This window comes from Micromys minutus, assembly GCF_963924665.1.
Source record: "Micromys minutus genome assembly, chromosome: 1".
Taxonomy (NCBI): Eukaryota; Metazoa; Chordata; class Mammalia; order Rodentia; family Muridae; genus Micromys; species Micromys minutus.
The window spans coordinates 149,371,221-149,383,376 of record NC_137969.1 but is presented as its reverse complement, the minus strand read 5'-3'; the positions used below and the strand labels follow the sequence as shown (position 1 = coordinate 149,383,376).

Below are 12,156 nucleotides of genomic sequence, written 5' to 3'. Positions count from 1 at the left end.
CATACTTAACACCAAAACTTACTTCAGCCCAGGTTCTCTATAAAACAGATGCAAGGCAAAGCCCAAGGAGAAGGTGCTATTGGAAGGAAAACCCTGGGATGTGGAACTGAGAAGAAGCAGAGTGGTACGGGGGATGAGGGGAGCAAATGGTCATGTGATGTAGGCTGAGGCTTGCGGAAGTAAGCCACGCTGGGGGTGTATACACTGTAGTGTGGAAGAGGTGCTCACCAGTCCCTTCCTGGATCTTGGTTCTCACTAGGTGACATTTGCCAAGATTTTGTCTGTGCTAAGTTCTTTACAATTTCTGACTATGTCACCAGACCCTTCTAGAGAGTCACTAGAAGCTAAGGGGTCAAAAGTCCACTAGGTGGACGTGGATTCTCGTGATGTGACAGGAGCCATGGAGGCCTTAAGAAAGCTTCACTCCCATCCCTGGAGGGTCCCCATAATGTCAGGAGACGAAGTCACAGCCGTGCGAGCAGGGCTTTATGCTTTATGACTACATAAAGGCCATCAGACCACGCTGGGGTTGGTCAAGCTAGGATATGGCAAAGGGCCAGGCCCTGGGGCAGATGAACTGGGGGGGGGGTGTCTGAGGAAGTGAGTGTGACATCATCTCCACACTGGACACCCTTGCCTGACATACTCAGTCATGTTCATTCACTAGACCTTTTTTTTAAAATCTCAAGAGCATCTCAACTGGCACCTGTGGCGTCTTTACTTGTGGTGCCCATCACAGACTCCCTCCCCTCTCTCAATTCCTCCATGCTGGTTTAGATTTTTCAGTAATTTCAGCATCTTGCTCAAGGCAGAAGCCCGAGTGTGACACATGAGAGTTCTCTCTCCTTCTGCCCACATCCCCAGAAAATCCTGCCGGTTCTACCTCCAAACCATACCAGAAATTTGCTGGTCACCTTTTACCTCTCCGTAGATGGTTTCATCTCTCTTGAGATGGTGATAGGGGATTCCAAAGTAGTCTTCCTGCTTCCTTCTCTCCAGGGCTCACAGTAGGCAGAGGTATCATCTAAAGAAGTGGTTTTCAAACTGTGGGTGGAGACCCCTTGGGGGTGGTCAAACAACTTTCTCACAGAGGTCACACATCAGATACTCTGCATTATGATTCATACAAGAAGCAAAATTGGTTATGAAGTAGCAATGGAAATAATTTCATAGTTGACGGTCATTACACACGAGGGACTGTACTAAAGGGTGGCAGTGTTAGGAAGGTTGAGAGCCACTGGACTTGAGCACATAAATCAAGTTCTATTTCTTGCTGCTTTCAAGCCTCTGAATGGTTTCTAAAACAAACTTGGTAACTCCCTCAGGACTCCCTTCTCGCCCTGCACTAATGTCCTCTCTCCTCTTTGCCTGTTCACCAGCCTCTCCTATCCTAAAACACTCCTTATTGCTTTAGTGCAAAAGAAGGCAGAACACTTCCTGCTACTGTTTTCCACATCGAACTTTACTGACACGCCCACAGCATGGCAGATTTATGGAGCACCATGTCTTAAAAGTTCTCATTTGTCTCTTCATAGGAAGTTGGCTGAGTCTTGTTTTAGGTGGCCTTACCCATGTTTCCATCTCTTTCCCCAGTTCTTCCCTGTGGGGTAGCTGATTTCTCTGCTTACACACAGCCACCATGTTTCCTCTTCAAACAGAGCCTCCTGATGATATTGCTTTCACAGACGTCTCCAGCCCTCCCCCAAGCACACTGTTATTTCCTGTCACCTTTCGCTGCCTCCATGAAGCACCTTCTCAATCGAGATTACATGTTTGTCCATGAGTCTCCTGCTAACTGCTGGGAGAACACTGTAGCGGGACTCCAAGCACCCTCACGTACCTTCTTCTACTAAGCTCCTGGACTTGCTACATCCTCTTGACTTGGAGTAATTCTCTAGTCACACACTCTGCTCTGAAAATCAGCAATTCCTTCTGCCTCTGCTGAGAACTTGGGGCAGGTAACATTTTCAGAGAACTTCAAGTCCAGTGCTAATGTAAGCCTGCCTTTCCAAAACATTCTCAGCCTTTAGGGACCTGTAGCATAACCTCATCCTGTTTGATCTTTTGTTTTTCACAATAATTCGATCCCCTCACTCTTCTACATGTACCAGAAAATGGACAGTGAGCACGAGGTAGCCTGTATTCATCTTTTCCATGTGGTGGGCTATAAGTCACTTTGTGCTGGGAACCCTGGATCCCAGCAGAAATGGCTTGCCGTTTCCTCCTCCGGTCACCAGGGGGCGATGCACATCCCAGAGTCCTGATTCCTACCCAATGAGCTCTTGGAAGCTGGGAAAGCAGATACGTGTCCTTCCTTGGACAGCAAGCTACAGGGACAGAAGGAACTCATGAATACACAAATACATTAGATGGAGACCCACAGCTCTTCAGAGATTCACGGGCACTAACCAGTGGGGAAGCAGGGCAGGAAGTGGTTTTGAGAGCCGCTCCCTCTGCTTTATAGACCAGAAAATAAAGGAACCTATCTGGTTAAAATCACAACCAGCTAGAATGCAATTTGCCCATTCTTCCTTCAAGTCCCAGTATGTCATTTTCTCTTCGATTCTGGGGTATCCTGGGTGGTGTGGAGAATGGCTGGGCATAGATCAGATTTCTCTGGAAGACAATTGTGGAGAAGGCCGGGAAGGAACCTAAGACTTGATTTTAAAGGCCTTGCCTTAAATCTTGAAGTTCTAATAGTTTCAGGGCAAGGCCAGGGCCCCAGACTCTTTCCCTAAAAGTCACACTCCTAATTTTGTGTAAGTGTCTCAGTACTGCTGGGCAGACTTGAGGATTCCATGAGGAATCTTAACACATTCTCCGTCAGAGAAGCGTTTGCTCTGTGCTGGTGGAATGCTCAGCCCTTTGATGCCCCCAGGATCATAGCTATTTCTGAGGAATTGATGTTGGTTCTCTGAGCCTCTTGCGTTCCAGGACACGAAATTCAGTTCCCTGGCTCTTGGCTTGGCTATGGCTTCAGGAAAGACATTCCACTGTCTTTGGGATGTTTCGTACATATTCAGCAGCAGCACAATGCCGCTGTTACTGGGAGGTGTTTGACCCTCCTGGGAGGTACTGACAGGCGTGCCTACACAAGTGTTACTGTAACCCAGTGGACCCTGGGCTGGCTGGTACCATGAGTGGCAAGGTTATGGATCAGGTACCAAGGCATTCAGATAATTTCTCCCTGCTACATGTGCATGAGGCTGAGCAACCATCAGGGAACAAGGAAAGAGAATTCTGGGGAAACCTACTCACAGGCCCTGGATAGTGGGTCACCAATGTCTTCTGTGGGATAAAATGGCATCTTTATCTCACGTGAGGTATTACTCACAGTCTCTTGAAACTTCAGAGCAGCCTGCTTTCCTCAGATGCAGGTTGTCAAAATGTGCCCTGAGGAATTCTGGGTAGTCAACAGAGTGCTTGCTGCTTGTCAAGCAGGCTGGAGTGGGTGGGTGAAAGCCAAGCTACTTACCTCTGACCCTTCAAAAATGGCTCCCCTTTTGGTGGCTTACATAGTCAGTTTTCTGTGCAATTAAATTGAAATTCTACACCTAAAAATAAGTTTATAAAATGGGCCATTAAAGACAAAGGTATGACTGTGGATCTGGATCTTTGTCCTAGGGTGACCTACACAGTTTTTCTTATCTCACAAGGGCCCTTTGAGTAGACAAGGCTAGTCCTTCATCAAGGACAAAGAGACCAAGGCCCAAGAAAAGAAAGGGACTGGCTCTAAGACCTACGGAGGAGGGAATGATCCCAGGACTGTAAGCCAGAAATGGCTCCAGCCATCATCCCGAGATGCACAAAAATAGTTGGAGGTCTGGGTTCGAGTCCAGCTCTGAGCTCTTCACACTGAAATGTTCCTTTACTTGATGTGTTGTGTCCCTGTTTTGTTGTTGTTGTTGTTATTTTCCCCTAACCACACGGGCCTGCTACTAACACCGGTGAGAAGAGACAGGAACTCTGCTACAGGGTCGGGGAGATAGCTGGACAAGAGTCCCACAACCTCAGCCTTCAATCTGGACGCCCCAGCATCACATCCAGCTTACTACTGAACCTCTCAGGTTGGAGTCATGCAGGCAAAGGTGAAACTTCCTTGGATAGGTCGGAGTCTTCTGCTCTAGGGATTCAAAGCTTCAGGGGTCTGATGGAAGCCTGTGTCAGGTGCTGGGGTAGGGTGACTCATTCTTTTCCTTCTCTGCCCTCTTTAATTAGCTCAGAGCAATACCTTCTGCAGGTTCTTATCAGTGCTTCCTGATAAGGTAATTAATAGGCTCCTTGTCTCCCCTGAACATCCTGGGGCCCCAGAGGGCTGTGCTCAAAAGGAAGGTGCTAATTAGTTCCTGAGTGATTATCTGGTGAAAGTAACAGAGCCAGGTCTGCAAATCCAGGTGGAGCCTTCATCCTCCCTCGGGCGAGGCTCAGACTCTCTGGCTCTCTGCTCCTTTTGCTTGGTGCCAGGTCTGCCCACCAAGTTCAGCCCCTCCCACACTAGCCCCTCTCCTACCCTCAGCCTCCTGGAACCAGAGCTGGATTGAAAAGAGCACCTTCTCAAGCCTGCAGCCATGGAAAACGTGCTCTACATGGAGGCCAGAGGTTCTGCCACCGCATGTGCTATGTGACCTTGGGAAGATACTTTGGCTCCAAGACTCGTTTTCTTTAGCTATCAATAAAGTGAGGGTTGGTTTATTCTCAGGGGTAGCAAGTATGTGGTTTGGATAGCTCTGAGGAGTTGGTCACTGTTTTCTACTTTGTTGTCAATAGTAAAGCTATGTTCAGCTTCTGTGGAAAGTGTTGGGTTACCAACCCTCTAGTTACCCTGCCTCCCAGAAATCAGGACACCTCCCCTTCATTCTTTCTCTCTGGGCAAAGAGTTGAAAAAGCTGCTGTGGACTTATGTTCTTCCTCTCTTGTGGCTTCCAGTAACCCAGAGCCACCCCCACCATGCCCAACCCCAAAATAAAATTGAATTTTGAGTTTACTTTTATTTAATGCCTTCCTGCCTTGAGACATGAATGGTATGAAACGTCCCCTCATAATGCCCCAGACATCTGTAAGGATAAGAGACCCACTTTGTTGTCACTTCCCTTCAGGACTCTCAGCCTGCTGTCTGTGACCGCCATTTTTCTTCACAAAGCCCCTTGTTCTTCCCTTCAAGGCCTCACCATGTTGCTGATGCTGTAACGTATCTGAGAAAGCCTCCCTCTGAAGGGCAGTTCATCTTATCTTCCTGTCCACTGAGCCAGTCATCTGAGCTATAACAGGAAGCTGAAGGGGTTTGACCATGACCAGCCTCAGTGTAGACTGGTGGGGCTGCAGCGTGTCCTGTCAGTCACACAACTGGCATTTGGTGCAGGTCGTTTTTGCTGAGCTTTACAGGACATGTAAGGTTTTTAGACAACAGTCCCCACTAAACGGTGACACACATAGACAGCCCCTTTGCTGTGGAACAGAAATCCCAAGTCCTCCCATTGGATCCTTGGAAACAAGGATAGATAGTATTGAACCCTATCTATACTGTGTTTTCTCCATGCATGCATACATTAAGATCAAGTTTGATTTATAAACCAGGAAGGGCGAGGGATTAAAAGCAGCAACTAATGATAAAAAAGGACAATTGTAATGCACCTCGGACAAATTGCTGGGCTGTCACTTTCGTACTTCTAGGTTATAAGATAAGGGTTAGTGAGCACAGCCCTGTGGTGATGCGATGTTAGGTCAATGGCTGGTTATGAGACTCATACCGAGTGACGGGTAGGCAGGTGGTGCATACAGGGTCGATGCAGTGGACAAAGGGACGAGTCTCACATTATCCTACACAAGAAGGACAGAAGGAGCTTTTCGCCATGTTACACCAAAGGGTACAGAATGTAAAACTTAACACTTTCTTCTAGAAGTTCCAACTGAGCTCACATAACTGAGACCTCAGAAGGCAAAACCCTAGACCAGAGGTCCAATTGCACTCCCCAAATTCCCAAATGGCCCCTGGGAGAACAATGGCACCAGCAGTTGACAACCTCAATTATTTTGACCACAAAGGACACAGACTATGCTTGAAGCGGTTTAACTGAAAATGGAAATTCATTCCTGTGCCATAGAGAAGCCATAGGTGAGACTGGAGCTTTTCTCCCGTCAGCGGACCCCGCAGCGGGGACCGGTTTCCTGCACACCATCTATTTGCAACCCCCTCTTCTGTTTTCTGAGGAATGATGAGAGAGAGGGACCAAAGCTCTTCCTAGAACCCACGAACAAGAGTGGGGCATTGAAAATCCCTTTCAGATAAGTTCATGGGGACCGAAGTACAGCCAACTGTTGTTCCAGCCTAGGACTTAGGGTCTAAGGATGTCTCACAAAGGGTCAAGGGTCCGACAAGGCTTGTTCGTGGCAGCAGTTTTGGGAGTGAGAGGTAGTGGCGGAGCCAGGGTGAAGTAGAAGCCTCTGGTTTCCTTAGAAAGTCAGTCGTGTCAAATGGTGTTTTGCTGGGGCACACACGTGAAAGAGCGTTGTCCTGAAGCAGACACATGTGAAAGAATGTTTTGCTGAAGCAGACACGGGTGAAAAGATATTTTGCTAAAGTAAACACGCAATAGGACAAGAGTCTTCCCTAACGGCACATATATACTGATTCACCTTACATTCTGTTGTTGGACTCCATTTGTTGTGACTCCATAGAGAGAAATGTGCCAGTGAACTCATGAGGTTCCTGAGGCTTCCTGCCTCGGACTTGGGCATGGTGATGTCAGCTGAGAAAGACTCACAGGAAGTTTTGCTAAGACATACTCAAGTACTGAGAGACAAGACAACTGATAGGACAAGACCCATGAAGAACACATGATGCTTAGAGAAAGTATGAATAGGACCCAGCAGACAGTGACAAGGGCTTGCCCGCTTGCACATCTTGCTTTGCAATACTTCTTGGTCTCACATCTTCACTGATCTTCAGGTCACTGAGAGAGAGCACAGCAGGGAACTTCTCTTGGCATGGCCCTGGTCGCTTGTGCTGACATCCGTCAATCTGACTGAGAGTGGACTGTCTGCTGGGTACCACTGCTGCTGACTTGTATTTGCTACCCTGACACTACTCAACTAGACTGCTAACACACGCGTGAAGTACTTATGAGAAGATAGAGCTGCCACTAGCAGATCCTATGGATGACTAAACTGGATTGCTAATATATTTGTAAAGTATTTTCAAGTGGATGAAGCTCCTACAAACTAAACTACTGATTTCCTGACAACACAGGTGGGAGTTGCTCCAAAGAGCAATTTCTAAACAGGTGCACTTCCCCTGTGTCCTAATAACCTTTCTTTCCTACTACCTCAGGTGGGTGGTTCACCAAAAGAGAGAGAGACAGAGAGGAGGGGGGATTAAAATGTAGGTTGATCTCTAGATGCAGGTGAGGGCTGACACTAGTTGGTCAAGGCAATATATGATTGGACAGTAGAGAGTGGGGCGGGACAAAGTTTTTGTAAGGCAGGAGAAAAGGGGGAGGGAAGGAGAATGAAGATGGAGACAGAGAAGGAGGATACAAATCCAGGTGGTCTTAATTGACTATAGGTTCTTATGTATATTTCTTAAGGGATGGCTGTCTATAGGTTAATATATCAACTGTTTGTAACTTTTTTGTGTAGATGTTTTGTGGATTAAGAATTTAACATATAAATCTGATTGATAAGTTACAAGCTTCTGGAGCTTTGATTTTACCAGGCTGTGGGGAATGTGAACAGAGTCCCTGGCTGGCAGAGAGACAGCTGGGAGAGGGTGGCTAGAGAGTAAAGGGGCTAGTGTGGCGTGTGCACGGAGTGAAAATGCACAGGAACCGGTAGCTGCACTTTTTAATATTTATTGCAACATTAAAACATTTTAAAACTGCTACGAAAATTAAGATTAATTATTTTAAGTTACACAAGGCTCCCCCAATAAAGAACCCAGTGTGGCAGCAGCTGTGGGCTATATGAACAGCCCACAGGTTTCTTCTGGTTTGAGCTGGACTGGCCTCTGCCAGCTTCCGTTTCTGCACGGGGCTTGATTCTAAGAGTGGTCTAGTTTCTCTCCAAATGGCCATTATCTTTAATAGATCAACCCAAGCTTGTTTCTCTTGCTTGGTGCCCAAATGTTCACTAATGCGGCTGGAGCCATAGCTGGGACAGGAGGCAACTCTAGAGGAGAAATGGGCTGCTCCACAGTCTCAGGAGGACTGGAGTCAGAAACCATCAGAACCCCAAAGGGTCCCCACAATGGTGAGTGCCATTATCAGGCTTGCTTGTCAACTTGATGGTATTTAGAATCACCATGGAAACCAGTCTCTGGACATGTCCAGAGAGATTGGACTGAGGTGAATTTATCCTAAATGTGGGTGGTGCCATTTCATGGATTGGGGTCTGGGACTGAGAATTGAATTGAGAGCAGTCATTGCTCCTTGCCTCTTGACTTCAGACGCAATGTAACCTGAGGCCCCAAGATCAAGCCACAGGATGCTCAGCTTCTCTAATGCGTGCACACCAACATGGACTGTATCCTCTAGCTATGAGCCAAAATAAACCCTTCCTTCCTTAAGCTGCTACTTCAGGTATTTCACTGTAGCAACAAGACAAACAGTCAACACAGTGACTACAGCAGTGACCTTGTTGAAGGTCTAATTCCTTTTCCACAGGGCAGCCTTATTAGCACAGAAGACTTATTTTCTGAACTTGGTTCCTGGCACCCCTTCCATAACTTCCCTCCTTCCTAAGCTCGGGACCCAAAGGAAGATGGGATGGTTCTATTTTGTATTTACCTTTCTCTTTTTCTTTTTTCTTCTTCTTTTCCCTGTGGAAGTTATGTGGCTAAGTTATGTGGAAGTTATCATTGGAAGCTCTAGAAAGACAATGTAAAGTAACAACTTCAAAAAATAAAGACAACCTCCATGTACCTGGATCTTCCCCTCCTCTGTGATCTCTTAAGACCTCAGGGAACCTTTGTCTATTTGTTTTCTAGTACTGCAGGTTGAACCCAGGGCCTCATGCAGCTTAGGTAAGTTCTCTACCATTGATCTGTAGACTTAACCCTATACACACACATATCGTTTTTAATATACATTCATATATAGTGCTTTGATTATATTCGCCATTATCTCCTCTTACTTTCTTCCCCTATTGATGAACCTTCTCCCCAGGAAGTTCATCTCCTGCTTTCATGTCTTCTGCATGTGTTTCTACTGTCTGCATGCGCATGGGTAGGAGGGGTATTTACTGGGCCAAGGGCAACTCGCCAATACCTAGACCACTGAGGAATCTGCTTCCCCCTCCCTTGGCAACCGTTGACAGCTTATAGTGTGTGCGCACTTCCTAAATCCACAATGAGATGCTGATAGGCCCAACCATATGCAGCTAGCTACTGCTGCTGTGAGCTCATGGCCACAGCAATGTTATACCCAGACAACTGATTTTCGGCCCTATCTACCAGCTTACATTCTCTCTGCCTTCTCTTCTGTATTATGCATGAGCTGGGGGAGGAGTTATATAGATGTGATGTTTAGAGTTGAGACTCAGCAGTTACTCGTTTTAGCATTTTATTTATTTATGTACTTATTTATTTAATGTGTCTGTGCACATGTGCGTGTGCTCGAGTGTGTGCATGCCTGTACTTTACAGTGCACATGTGAAAGTCACCGGACACCCTGTAGGAGTTGGACCATGTGAGTCCTAGGAGTCAAACTCAGCTTTTTCAGGCTTCGTGGCAAGTAGTTTTTTTGTTTGTTTGTTTTTTGTTTTGTTTTTGTTTTGTTTTGTTTTCTTGCTGAACCACCTCAGAGACCCTCTCCTGAGCACTTTGAATCTCTTCATTAACTACTGCCCACAGCATACAGAAGCTTCTCTTGATCAAGGCTGAGAGAAACCCTAACCTAGGGGGTCTAAGCATGAGGATTTAGAAAGCAGTTTGACACCACATCTCTTTATCAAAACACCAGTAATAGTTCCTATCGAAGTCAGATCACCTCCTCAGCTACTAGTCTTTGACCAGGTTTATAGTGTCATGCATGAGTTCTCTCTAGGGATAGGCCTCAAATCCAACCAGCACGTGGTTGGTCACCTCCATTAGTGGTCATTTGTGCCCCTATTGAACCAGTGGGCACACCTTGCCCACTTGGCATTGTAACGCATAACATTCCCTACTAGGTAAGATTTGTCAATGACTTCTCCCCAGCAGCCTTCATAGCCCCTTCTGGAACTATGAAAACTATCCAGAAGTGTATACCACTGTGCGACCAACTGTGAGGTTTAAAGAAGTTAGGATATGCTCAGAGTGGGACCTGGTACAGGGTTAATCTCGTTAAATGTCACTCACTGTCTTGGCTCTTCTGGTTCATGACTGCACTGTGTTTGCTACTCCTGACTTGCTACATAAGTCATGGAGAATATGTAACACTTCATGGAATACCTGACTTGGGTCAGGGATCTGGAAAGAGCAAAGCCCACACAGGGGTTGCTTTCTTCCTCCCACCCTCCTTAAACACAAATGGAGAGTGTGTTTGGTAGCCTTTTTGCTAGGATATATCAATCACCCCAGAATCCCTTGACATGCCCAGAGAGGCATACACATGCCCACATGCCCACATGCCTAGGAACACATACACATTCTTGTGAACATACAGGCACACACAGTCACGACACAGTGCCCGACGTCAGCAGCTCAGCATGCCATCTAGCACCACGTGCTTCTAGAGTGACCTGTAGCCACACCTGGACTATCCCAGAATGCTTCTATTCATGATTCTTGGTATTTGAAGCCATTCTATATGCTCAAAGTCTAAAATTAGAGAGAGCCTTGGAAGAAGAGAAGCAATGGTGTACTAGCATTTTTTTTTTTTTTTTAAGGAACGATCTTTTACTGATGCGGAGGGTTCGCCGCCTTCCTCATGGCTGCCAGCACGTTGCTCAGCCCCTACTGCTTTCTCTTGGCACGGATATGTGTGCCCACCCCTTTCTTGATGAACTTGTGTGCACGCTGTCCTTAGACACTTTGAGCAACTCCGTCGCGTGTTGCACGTAGGGAGCGAAGCCGCACACCTCTGAGATCACGTCCGCGCGAACTTGGTGTGCTTGGTGAGGCACCCGCGGCGCCGGCTGTGTCCGGCTTGCTGACATGGTGTGCTTGGTGAGGTGCCCGCGGCGCCGGCTGTGTCCGGCTTGCTGACATTCTTCATCTCCGTGTGGCCCTTGTTGAGGCCCACGGCCATAGGGTAGCACAGGGCCATGGCTGCTGTTCTCCGGTGGAGGCCCGGACCGGTGTACTAGCATTCTTAATCTACCTACTAGAAGCTTCTAATTTCCTCCCCCCCCCCAACAGAATTCACAATTCTAAGCAATTATCTCCCAGGCAGGTTTAAAGTCTGAACAAGATCTTTAGCAAGAATAGCAATAATACCCATACCGATAACAATAGAATTTACATGCTAAGCACTGAAAAATAGTTGTCACTGTCCTATAGGAGACTTCTGTATATGAACTCCTTTTAATCCTTTTAAGAATCCAATAAAGTGAGTACTATAGTCACCAACCCATTTTACAAATGGTAGAACAGAATCACAAACAAGTGGTAACTTGTCCTACGGTCAGTGAGAGGCAGCCAGTCTGGTTTCGTGGACTGGGCTCTTAGATATTGAATGCATTTTCTTAGATACTGAGGAATTTATAGCCCCTCAACACCTTCCTATGTGTGTAAATCAAAATAAAGCCAGGTCTGGACCATAAAAGGATGTGAGAAACAGAGGCAGCACTCTGGCCGTTTCCCCTGAGACCCACTTAATGCTCGAAAGGCAGGCTGATAACTTTCTACACTACATTCTCTCTAACGTCTCCCTGGTTGGAAGGTTTCTTAAGCATAGCTACTTAGTTTAGCAGATAATCCAAACGCTGATTGCTTCTCCCTCTGGTCAAGATGGCTTCTACCCGAGAGTTCAAGATTACCTGAACCTGGGTTTGATTGCCGTTTCTTGAGAGAGATGAATGGTATTTCTTGGCCAGAAGGAGAGTGACTTTGAACCACCCTGCAAATAGCAGAAAGACAGCCACAATATGTAAAATTGTGAACCCTTTGTACCCACAGAGAACAGTCTGGCGTCAGTCAATCAAAGTCCGTGGGAAATACCTGGCACCACCCTATGCCTTTTT

At 46.7% G+C, this 12,156-nt stretch overlaps 1 pseudogene across 1 annotated transcript; it reads right to left on the bottom strand.

The window, feature by feature from the left end:
* Positions 1-10,870: 10,870 nt before the first annotated feature.
* Positions 10,871-11,240, bottom strand: LOC308416425 (large ribosomal subunit protein eL36-like; annotated as a pseudogene). The gene has a single exon. The product of its transcript is annotated as a large ribosomal subunit protein eL36-like (transcript).
* Between the last annotated feature and the right edge of the window lie 916 nt (positions 11,241-12,156).